Genomic DNA, 12,225 nt, shown 5'->3' with positions numbered 1-12,225 from the left:
TAAGAGAACTGCCTTCAAGGACTAGCATTCATACCTTCTAAAGTTATTTGCTATAAAATCTTTTATCTGTAATTAATACAGAAAGAATTCTGGGAAGCAAAGAGAGGTTATTGATGATCAGGTGTTTCCCCATGGGTTTTTACATGATCAACTGCTCATATGAAAACGAGACTTCTCCATACCCAAATCTTTCCAATTGGACAAAAGACCCCTAAGACTTCAGCATATCATACAGCAGGTTCGAAAGAATTGATAGATCACTTCTTTTGCTCTTCCATTTCAAAAGGATTCTTTTTTCCTATTCTTTCTATTCTTCTCATGGTTTTGCAGAATTTTTTTTTTTTCTTTTTTGCATACCTGTTCTCCTTTTTTCTTCTGACAGGGTAAAAGGCCTTTTAGGAAACTTTACAAGCTTCCTCTGTATAAATCATACATGTTCTTTTTCATGAGGAATTGGAGAATTGCTTTTCTAACTACAAAGCAAACTTGCATACATTTCCTCTTCTTCCTCCTGAAATTAAGTCATGTGGTTATTATTCACTTTTGTAGTATTCTTAATGCATGTATTCTCCCATCCTCCACACCCACAGAATCATGATTCCATATTAGCAGCTAAGTTTCCTTGCAAATTACTTTATGAGTTCTACTAATAGCTCAAAATTCTGTTATTTGGCATATTGTTTCTTTTTGATGTTCATAAACAAAGTTTGTTTGGAAGCTCAGAGTGAGATGTTGGTCACAGGTACAAACTTTAGTTTAAGAATGAACAGATTCTGGGAATCTGAGGTAAAACATAAGTAGTGACAGTTTCGTTAATTAATTTGATTATGATAACCATTACACAATGTATGCATGTATTAAATCATCATGTTGTACAAATTGAATATATATTTGTCAATTAAATATTTTAAAGTAAGAAGACTGTTCCTTTCTGTTTGATACATAGATGCATCTTCCCTTGCAGTAAGAGCTGTGAACCCATACTTGAGATACAATGGTGAAGTTCAGAGTAAATGAATTTGTGACCAGGCACTGAACTTTTAACTCTGGAAAAGTGGTTATTGTTCACATCAATGACTCCTTCATTGACCTTAACTATATGGTGTAAATGTTCCAATTCAATTCCATCCATTACAAATTCAAAGCTGAAAACAGAAACCTTGTCACCAACAAGAAGTCCATCTCTATGTTCCAAATGACAGGATCCCATGACTTCATCAATGGGGTGAAGCTGGTGATGACTATATTATGGAGTCCACTGGTATCTTCATTGCCATGAAGAAGGCTGGGGTTCACTTGAAGGGTGGAACCAAAGCAGTTATCATCTCTGCCTTTTCCACTGACATGCCAAGTTTGTGAAGGGTGTGAACTCTGAAAAGTATACCCACTCCCTCAAGTTGGGCATCATTACCTCCTGTACCATAGATTGCTTAGTCCTACCTGAAGTCATCCATGATAACTTTGGTATTGTGAGTGGACACAACCACAGTTCAGACCATACTGCTAATCAGAAGACTGGATGGTCCCTCTGGGAAACTGTGGTGTTATGACCAATGGGATGCCCATAACATTATCCCTGCATACAGTGGCATTGCAAAGGCTGTGGGCAAGGTCATCCCTGAATAGAAGGCTCACTGGCATGATTGTCTGATGCCCAACCAATTATGTTGTCATGGATCTGACCTTGAGAAAGGTGCTAAACATGACATTGAGAATGTAGTGAAGTAGTTCCTGGAGGGTTCCCTAAAGGCCATTTGGGGCTATATGGAGGATAAGATTGTTTCCTTTGACTTGAACAATGACACTCTTCCTTTATGTTAAGGCTGGCATTGCTCTCAGTGACCACCTTGTTGAGCATATTTTTTCATATGATGATGAATTTGTCCATAGCAACAGGGTGGTGGACCTCATGGACCATAAGATCTCATGAAATAAGACAACCATCAGGAGAGATCTTCAACTGCTGGGAGTCCTGCCCCAATTCAGTAGCCTAACACACTGAGAATTCTCCTCATAGTCTCCATCCCAGTTCCCCTGAAGAAGTGGGGTTATCTATCTTAGGAAGCCCTACTTTCTCAGGTAGCATGTATAAAGTCCACTTTACCCAGAACCTATATACATGAATGCTATACACCTAAATATAACATATAGAACTATTAAAAATCTAGATGAAAGTATAGAAAAAATACTAATTTCTGAAGTCAATGGGGTCAAATGGTTGTGCTTAATTTAATTTTAAAGGACACACAAAAAGAAGTTTAGTTTTATAGTGCTGAACCACCTCTTTCTATGACACCAATTTTACAATATATGCAGGCTTTGCTAAATTTTGCAGACTCCACAAAAGCAGTAGAGAATTTCTGTAAATATAACACTCAAATAATTACTTCATGTACAGTATACATGTCATCACATTCATTTGCCATTTTCATGGTGGCTTGTCTTTTCTACATTTTATTATTCATTTATGATAGCTATTATAGGGCTCTCAGATTCTATCTTGCTCTCCAGAGAAATATTTATGGCTATTATAGGGCTCTTATGAGAAGACCCAAAGACAGTTAGTGCAGAAACCTTGTGAAATGCTGCATTAGTACAGAGATAGGCTGACAGTAAAAAATCTCAAGTTGTTTCAGAGTCCCTCATGATGAAGATTAAAAGGCAAGTTACTCCTAGTGAGGTTTCCTTTTACCCAAGAGAACCAAGTTATTTTTGACATGGAGGTTAGAAAGCATAAATCATCACAATTCTGCAAATAAGAGCTCTTTTGAAAAGGTCACCAGGAGGAAAGTAAGAAAGGATTTAGGATGTATAGTATCTACAAACAGATCTGTGAATGCAGTTTATAACTTTATTGCAGAATTACTCACAGAAGGTATTCATAGAGAGATGCTAGGTGCCTGGAATAGAAATGGCAATGTCTTAGCTAGCAAAAAGTTCATGTTTTAGTCCCTCATCTGAGTGGTGTAATCATAAATTTTAGACTTTAAGCCTCTCGAGGGAAGGATAGTGGAGTATTTCATTCCATTTTGCATCCCACACAGCTAGAATAATATATGATACGTATTTTGTCCTCAAGTAATATCTGAAGAATGGATACTTGAATTTTGCCAAAGTTACTCATTCATTTACATCTAATTACTACCTTACCCTGAAGTGTATTTTTTTTGTTTTGTTTTTGATTAAGAAAGTTGATTTTTCACAATAGAGTGACATAAATTTTAGACCACAGGAAAATACCTTCTGTCTCTTCAGTTACACACATTTGCTATTATTCAAAAAAGTTACTAAAATTGTTTCTTTGAAAATGACACATTTTTCATTGCTTTCTCCAAATCTCTATAACTGATCGTTAAGAAGTAAAAAATAGAAATTAACTCAATTCCAGAATTTTTGCAGAGCATCGATATGAAATATAATGTCCTACATTCCACTAGTCAAATACCTCTAACCTTGTCTGAAGGAACCAAAGAGAACAAGAGGAAATATTTGAGTTATATATTAATTTGCACTTGAAAGAAGAAAAGTTTTCTCATCTACTCGTTTTCTCTGAGCTCTTAGCAAGGCGAGATAGGACTGGATCAAGACATTTGTTTAAGTCATACGTAATTTGTGCATATCACATTACTGTCAAAAACACAAAAACTGCTGAGCACAGTGGCGCACACCTGTAATCCAAGTGGCTTGGGAGGCTGAGACAGGAAGATCATGAGTTCAAAGGCAGCCTCAGCAAAAAAGTGAGGTGCTAAGCAACTCAGTGAGTCCCTGTCTCTAAGAAAATACAAAATAGGGCTGGGTATATGGCTCAGTGGTCCAGTGCCCCTGAGTTTAATCCACAGTAGTAAATAAAGAAAAAAGAAAGAAAACTACAGTCACTATTTTAACTTCATTTAAAACAACTTATAAATGAGTCACATGGATACTATGAAATAAAAAGGCAATGAGAAAAGTATATTGCAGATTATAAAAAAGGTATATTTTACTTATGCTATATTTTTGCCTATTATTCCTCATATAGTGAACAGAAATTCACAGGTTTACTGTGAGAATTAAACGGAAAAATATTAAGAACACAAGAAAACTGACAGCATTTACATTTTGTTCTCACAAAGACATATTCTGGGTTCATCGATGTTTATCACTTTTGACAAGAGACCTTTGGCATTTAACTACAGGAAAATTGTGAAGTCAATGTGCACAAGGCAGTGACACAGGTCAGAATATGCAGCAAGGTGACTCATCCTAATCTTTTACTCACTGGCCATGACATCTTAGACATACAAGCCACTTCTTTTGTTACCATTAAAGAGTACATTTTATTAAAAACCATTTTAACATTCAGTAGGTTGTATCCACATAAAACTTTGTTGCACCTAACCAACATTATGTCCATGATCCTTCTTTATAATTGAAAACTTCTTTCTAATAATAAAAACATGAAGTTTCATTTGGATTATTTCATGTATGCTCACAGCTTCCTGGCCATGTATTACCTTCCCAGTATTTTTGATCATCTGATTATTGTTACACTACACTGTCCTTTAGGCCTATGAGAAAATGAACTGAAGTGGTCCCTTCAAGGATCATGTCACTGTGAATGATAAAAGAGTAAAAAACAGACCTAGAAATAAATTTACTGCCTGATGATCCCTGAGTTAACCCAATATATTACTTTCTTCCCTTTCACATTTCTGTGAGTGCCTGTTCCCATATTTGGTCATTCATTGTTAGACTATTGACAAGGAAAGTGGTTGTCCAGGTCCAAAAATGCAGAGACCGCTCAATGTGGTTGGGATGTGGTTGCATTTTTTGTTTTCCTCTATCTGCTGTTTGTAGATAATGCAAGACATAGTAAATGCTTCAGAATTTCATTTTAGCTCAGCACAAAGCTTTTTAATAGACCATGTTCGTTCTGGTAATGTGCTCATTGGCCAGGTATCCAGCAGCTTATGTCAGTCCTCTTAGCTGTATTAGCTACCTGTAAGTGCAGCTCCCAGCAAGATGAAATGACCTGGGACCAATTAATTGAAAAAGAAAAAAAAAATGTAGTAAATGCCGTTGGGAGTGATTAACAAAACTAGCTATGCATCAATTGCAGATGGCCAGAGACACTGCTTGCCAAATGGAGTTGGCTACATACAAAGGAGAACATATTGTTCAAGCAGCAGGACTTGTGGAGGATGTAGAAATTCCAGCAAAATGGGCAAGAGTAGACACAATGTTACCTAAATGTAACAGAGATGATATATCCTTATAACTTAATTATTATTGTTGCTGTGTTTTATAAACATGCATGTATATATAAACATAATTAAACATGTATATACATATGTGTATATGCATATATGCATGTGTATATGTATGCACACCATTTACATTAAATCTCATATATAATTTTCTAAATCATTTGACCTTGAAACTCTGTAAAACTATTGGAGACTAACATCCTAGAGAGTTATTAACTTAGAACTTGTCAAATTGTGCATTTCTTTTTTAATAATAAGAGTTTTCTTGATTATAGACAAGAGATTTTATGGCTAAAAGCTTCACTGTTCAAATTGTATTCATTGTAAATTATCATTCTCTGTCAATAATAAATCTTCTTGCTTAAAGACAAACTGGAGTTTATAACTGAGAAAGCTGTTTTCCATTCTTTAAGTAAGAATTTTCCTCCCATTAAGGGAGCATGAATTAATCTGAAATCTTCACATTTTAATTTTGGATTTATAGGAAGAACAGAAATTCTCTTCATGGAAACTGCTGATTTCCATGGCTTCCCAAAGAGTATGAGTAAGACAAGGTGATGATCTTTTGCCTAGATTTCCTAACATTCACACATCTTTTTAAAATTTTATTTACTTCACATATGTCTTTATTAAAGGCCTTGAGACAGTTCTCTTCTGTTTTTGAATATCTTGATAAGAGAAGTTTCTGAAGGGTGTTTTAATGACCACATTGATTCTGTTCTTGAACATTCAGTTGAGAGATTTAGTGATAACCTCTAAGAAGCTGGGCAAACTAGGCTGCAGCTAAATATTTGAAGAGCAAATGAAGTCATGATCCACTACTAGTTAATTCATTTTTAACACTTAGATTCTCACTAACATCTCCCGAGGCATTTTACCAATTAGGTCTCAGCTATGGGATCTACTTCATAGATTGACAATTGCCCAATACCTGCTATTACTTAGTGATCTTCTCATATTAAAGCTAGTTTCCTCAATATTATCAACTCATATTTAACATGAAATTTTTACAAAAATAGTCAGTATTCCTGTAGTGGCTCCATGAATAGAAAATATCATGCAGCTATGTTTCTCAGTTTAGCTAGTTTATGCTTTCTGAAACCTACATGAGCAATATGAAAAGGCAGTTGATACAGTTGCACAGTGATTTTCTGTGATAATTCACCTAAATACCTAAGGCTTAGCTCTTTCCACTTGATATCTGGGACATTCAGTAGCTGCTGGTTGATTGAGGGTGGCATGCAGAGTGACTTTGTGATCATATTGAAAGTTGTCCTTCATGCTTCATTTTCTACTCTTGTATAACAAAAATTCCCTTTAAAATGGAAAATTCCCTTTAAAATGATATATGCATATCAGATCATCAATGCATAGGAGTTCAATTAATTGTCTCATTTTCTGAAACATAAGCAAGTGAGTATAATTTTCCCCAAACCCAGAAAGAATCCCTCTACACTCCTTGAAAAAGAATATATGTGTAGTGGATTCACAAGAAAGAAAAGGTGCACTTAATCTTGAGTCAGTTCAAAGGATATCACAACATCTATATTCAAAAAACTAAACTTTGTTGTCTAGATATTGATTAACTTTTATTTGAAGTCTCCATTCCATTTAATTGGAGGGAAAATTAATTTCAAACATTTATGGGAATTTCCACAACAACAAACCTGTGTTTTTATAGGCACCAAATTATTTCAAAAAACTTGGTAGAAAGCTCCTAATCTTAGGTCATCTGTCCATGGACATTTCTAGAAATATTCATTATTGTCTTTGTAACACTTTGGTGAAGAAGCTGTCTTTATTTCTCTACTCTTGAGATACTGGACTCTTTCTGAAAGTGAGTAGTTGGACAACATAGTCATCCTGACAAAGTTTCCTTTGGTGTGATTATTTCAAATTTCTCTGTGATTTTATTGCCTTTCAGCACATTGAAATACATTAGAACAGATATTTATCTTTTTTGGGGAGTATTATCTTTGATTTTATTGGTAATTTGGTGCTGTTTTTGTCTTCAACCTATAAAACAGCTCTGTTCAAAGAATATTTTCAAAGATAAAAATCTTCAGAACAGTAAAAGAAATATGTTCATATATGTTAAAACTAAAATAACAAAAAATAAACCACTTGATTACTGACCATCTTAAAATAATCATATGTGAAATAACCATTTTTTCCTTGTTAAGTATTCGTATATTGTAATTACTATCTTAATCTTTTTATTTTAGGAATAATGGTGTTTTTCTAAAAATTGTACTTTTCAACATGATTGTTTTATTTTTCAGAAATAAAACATTGAAGTCATTGCTACCTTCAATGGTTCTTCAAGACTATACTATTTCAACTGAGAAAACACTCTATAGGTGATGAAGTGCCTGGTAAACTTAGGATAAAAGTTGCTAAATAAAATTTATCCTCAGTTCAACACACACACACACACACACACATACGCACACACACACAGACACACACACACACACACACACACACACACCATCCAGTATTGGGGATTGAACCTAGGGACACGTTAGCACTAAGCTAAATCACCAGACCATCTTATTTTTCTGTTTGAGACAGGATCTTGCTAAATTGCCAAGGATAGCTCATTTCCTTTTGATTTCTTTTCTTTTCTGCCAGGACTGGGAGATTGCCTTCTCATCTCTTTTGGAGAGTTCAGAATGGGGTAGAAAAACATTTTTTTTATTTAATGACTCTAAGCAAGATTTAAAAAAAAATATGTGCTGATTCTGTTATAACTCTGGGGAACATTTTTGGCTTGTGTTTTATTTCTAACATCACACATCCCTTCCTGAGACAATGCACACAGAGTTGAGAGTCTGTTTAGTACTACGGAAAAAGAAAGGGAACTATAAGGGGAAAGGAAACAGGCAAACATGTCCAAATTTTATTTTATCATGTCCAAATTATATTTTATCATATTTGGTATGGGTCACTAAATACCAATGAGGTGGCAGATAGTGATTAAAGTTGAGTATAAAAAGTGAAAGTCTCTGTTCTTCAAAATTTCAGGATTATGGAGAACATAGAATATTAAAATGTTTTTATGTTTCAATATCATGTGATAGATAATATAAACATGAAGTTCAGGGTAATAAGCTGGATACTTAGCCCAATGTGAGTGAGGAATTTGATAGGGTGCTGAATTTGATAGGAAGGTGCTGAAAATGAGGTTAGAGAAGATTTTAATATTAAGGATGGAAATGAGCTGGTCAATTAAAGTGAAGGAAATTCTAGTCAGAAAAATATATCGTGACTGAAAAGATTTGACAGTTTTTGTTTTCTAAATTTTGACACTTACAATTTACTATGAACATTCATGTAAAACTTTTGTGTGGCCACATAGGTTTTTAGTTAAATAGTAAATACAAAAGAGTAAAATACAGGATGGTCTAGTAAATGTGTTTTACACTTTATAAGAAACTACCAAATGGCCAAAATTGATAACATTTGGACCAATCTCTCTACTTAGAACCAATGTATGAGATCCAGTAGATTCAAATTCATGGCCACAATTTTTTAAATGATTTTTTTTAGTTCTGCCATTTAATATGACCAAGAAGCAATTGAAAATCTGGTATTATTCATTCTGCCATGATGGAATGAAAAGTCCAGAACTGGAAAAGTATTTTCAATAAATGATCCTGGAAAAACAGGATACCTATGTGGGAAACACAATAGCCATGACCCCATAGCCTTTCAAACACACAACAACACTCACAGAAAATAGTATCTCAAGATATATCACAGTCACAGATACGAAATTTAAACTATATGGATTCCAGAGTATAGGAGAATATTTTCAGGATTCTGCAAAAGCAGTTTGTCTTTCAACTTTGACATCACACTAAACATAACATAAGAATAGTGAATATATTAAACTTTAGGAAAACATAAACTTCTGCATATCAAAGACACTATTAGAAAACTAAAAAGAGGAAACCAAAAAATGGAAGAAAGTTATACTACATGTATATCAGAAATATCTTGTATCACAATATATAAAATACTGCTGCAAATATAAAGGAAAGTAGTTTTTTAAAAGTGCTGATTTTGAACATATGACTCATAAAATAAAAAAACAGTGATCAATAAATACATGAAAGATTATTCAATTTTTGTTTAGTGTCTTTCGGACAATTTCCTAAATATTTTTTGGAGTTGTTGCATTCTGAATTTAGAAACTGAAAATGTTGCCAGGGGAGGAGATAAGTGGTAAAAGAAGTTTTTTCTCCATTCAAAACTAATGTTTCCTTACAGAAAAGTACAAATAGAGTCTGAAGATTTTTTTTTTCTCCTGAATTAGGGTATTTCTTTTTGAGACTAAAGAGTCTCTTCCAATTTTGAGATTATGACTGAGATATATTTTATACAGTATAAATGAAATGACAATTTTAAATTCTACCACTGTCATTATTATTATCCCCCAGTAGAATTATGTCCTATGCTTATAATTGTATGAAAGTGGCACTGTATTAAATAGTGAATGAAATACCAAATGTTGTGATTTTAGTTCTTTGTGAGATAAAAATTTAGAATTATTATTATAGGCATTGACCTTAAAAATGAATAGACAACAATAAATAAAATTTAGAAGTTTCTATTTATATCAGTTATAGTCATTCAGGTATCATGTGGGAGAGGTATAGAGAATATATACAGGAGAATCTGTGTAGCCTTGTTTTATGTAATTAATTTCATTACACAGAAGTAATGGCAAGCTCTTGAATTCTACAGAAAAGAATCACACAAAGATGAGTTCCTATATATTTAAATTAAAAATCAGATCTGTTATAATATTGATGCCAGTGTATATGCTGTACCTGAATACATAGCTCATCTTAAAAAACTTCAAGTCAGAGGACACATATAAACAGCTCCCCAACAGATGTACATTAGTTCCATTTGAAATTACAAAATCTCAGAGACCACCTCAAAGGCAAGTGTGATCCAGAACCACAAATTTCTTTATGTGCTCAAAACGTGTTTCACCTTCTTGACACTATCACTTAAAATGTGATGGTATTTTGGAAAGATGGAATCCCTTCAGAAAATGAATTCTTAGAAACAGATGTAATGCTACCTCATAAAACTTACAGAACAAAAAGAGATGACTTTTTCAAAAGCACCTGAAACAGAAACAAACACAATTTTGGCCATAAATAACTGAAAGTTATCTTTTTTTGTTCAGCATTATAAAATCAGTCTGTACTTGAGCTGTAGAAAAATCCATACAAATTTGTGGGAGGAATGAATGAGTAAACTGATTTTCACAGGAGAATGAAGACAATAAAAATATCCAAGTACATCTGCTAAAAAGGATAAAAAAAAGAAGGAAAAAGAAGAGAGAAACGAAGGAGAGAAAAAGGGAAGCAGGGAGAAAATACAAACATATGATGTTTGTTTTATATTTGCCAATGACAGAAATATCTGAGAGTGTTTCTTAGCAGTAAACCACTTGTTTAAGTCATATGAATAATTGATTTTATGAATAACTTGATATCTTTTCAGAATAGCAGTTCCTGTTTTTGAGTTAGTGATACATATTTGTAGTAAGTTTTATCATGTTCTTTTAAAATAAATTATGCCAAAACAAGGCATCCTAAGGAACACAGAATAATCTCATCAATTTTTTCACAAGAACTTTATGATAGACAAAGTAGCATATGTCATATGACAAATATATCACTTGTCCTGTATGTTGCCACACTCCAGAAATACAGACATGAATAAACCATGGGCTCTGCTTTCAAGAGGTTTGCACTAGAGTGAGGAAACTGAAGTAAATAGAAATGTACAAAACAATATTCATGCAAAAGTAGGTGAGAACCCAGAAGGTCAAGAGACTCACTCCCCAATAGAAAGTAAAATTAAAATTTTACAATGGAAATAGCATTTGAGATGAGTTGGGAAGGGTTAGCACAGCTCTTAGGTGCACAAGAAATGGAATGGAATACTAGGTTGAGGGGAAAGAATATTAAAAAGTAGTATATCAAACAAAAGGCTGAAGTCTGTGAAAATTTCTTTGGAACTTACCATTGGCCATGTAGATTGTAAAGGAGACAGATATTAGTAGGAATAAAAAAGAAGAAATCAAATCTTTCCACTGAACAAAATGATTTTTAGACTATTCATGATACAGTTTCAATGCCCTCATGAATATGGTAGTAGTAGTGGTCATCTCCAGTGCACCTTCATTAAATGACACCACGTGTTGGGTGTTTTTATTTATTGCTTGTTTAGTTTTTGGTTCCAGGGACTGAACCCACGAGCACTTAACCACTGAGCCATCCTAGTCCTTTTTATTTTTTATATTTTTGAGACAGGATCTCGCTAAATTGCTTAGGGCCTCACTAAGGCCCTAAGGCTGAGGCTGGCCTTGAACTTGTGATCCTCCTGCCTCAGCCTCCTGAGTTGCTGGGATTACAGGAGAGTGCCACCATACCTAGCTTAAGTGTCAGTTACATAATCCTTCTCATCATCCTTCATTTCTAGCTAAGAAAACTTTCACTCAAAGAAATCATATAATGTGCCCAATACCAGCAAGCTGTGGGGAAAATATTTAAACCTAAGTCCCATTTCTAGCTCTATCACTGAGGCCTGTATAAGCAAAGGAATCATTTGATCTTGCTGATTTTCTTCATCTGAAGTTTGGCAATGGGGCTGGATATGTAAGTCAGTGGTAGAGCAAGATCCCCAGCAATGTAAAACAAACAAAAAGTTTGGCAATTATACTAAAATCTAATTCTGAAAGCTAATTGAATTTAACAAGAGAATTCAATAGAAAGACTTTTGTAAGTAACAATGTATGGAATCACTATTAATGATGCATATAAAGCATATTCTAGGTATTTGTGCTATTTTGAAGATCAACGATAATGAGACTAGGAAAATTCAGCCAGGCAAACCGTGTTTCTAGAACCGTTTATGTTGATAGAGACAATGTTTTCCAGAGTATATTTTC

The sequence above is a fragment of the Sciurus vulgaris genome (assembly GCF_902686455.1).
Source record: "Sciurus vulgaris genome assembly, chromosome: 4".
In the NCBI taxonomy this organism is placed as follows: domain Eukaryota; kingdom Metazoa; phylum Chordata; class Mammalia; order Rodentia; family Sciuridae; genus Sciurus; species Sciurus vulgaris.
Note: the sequence above shows the minus strand (reverse complement) of the source record.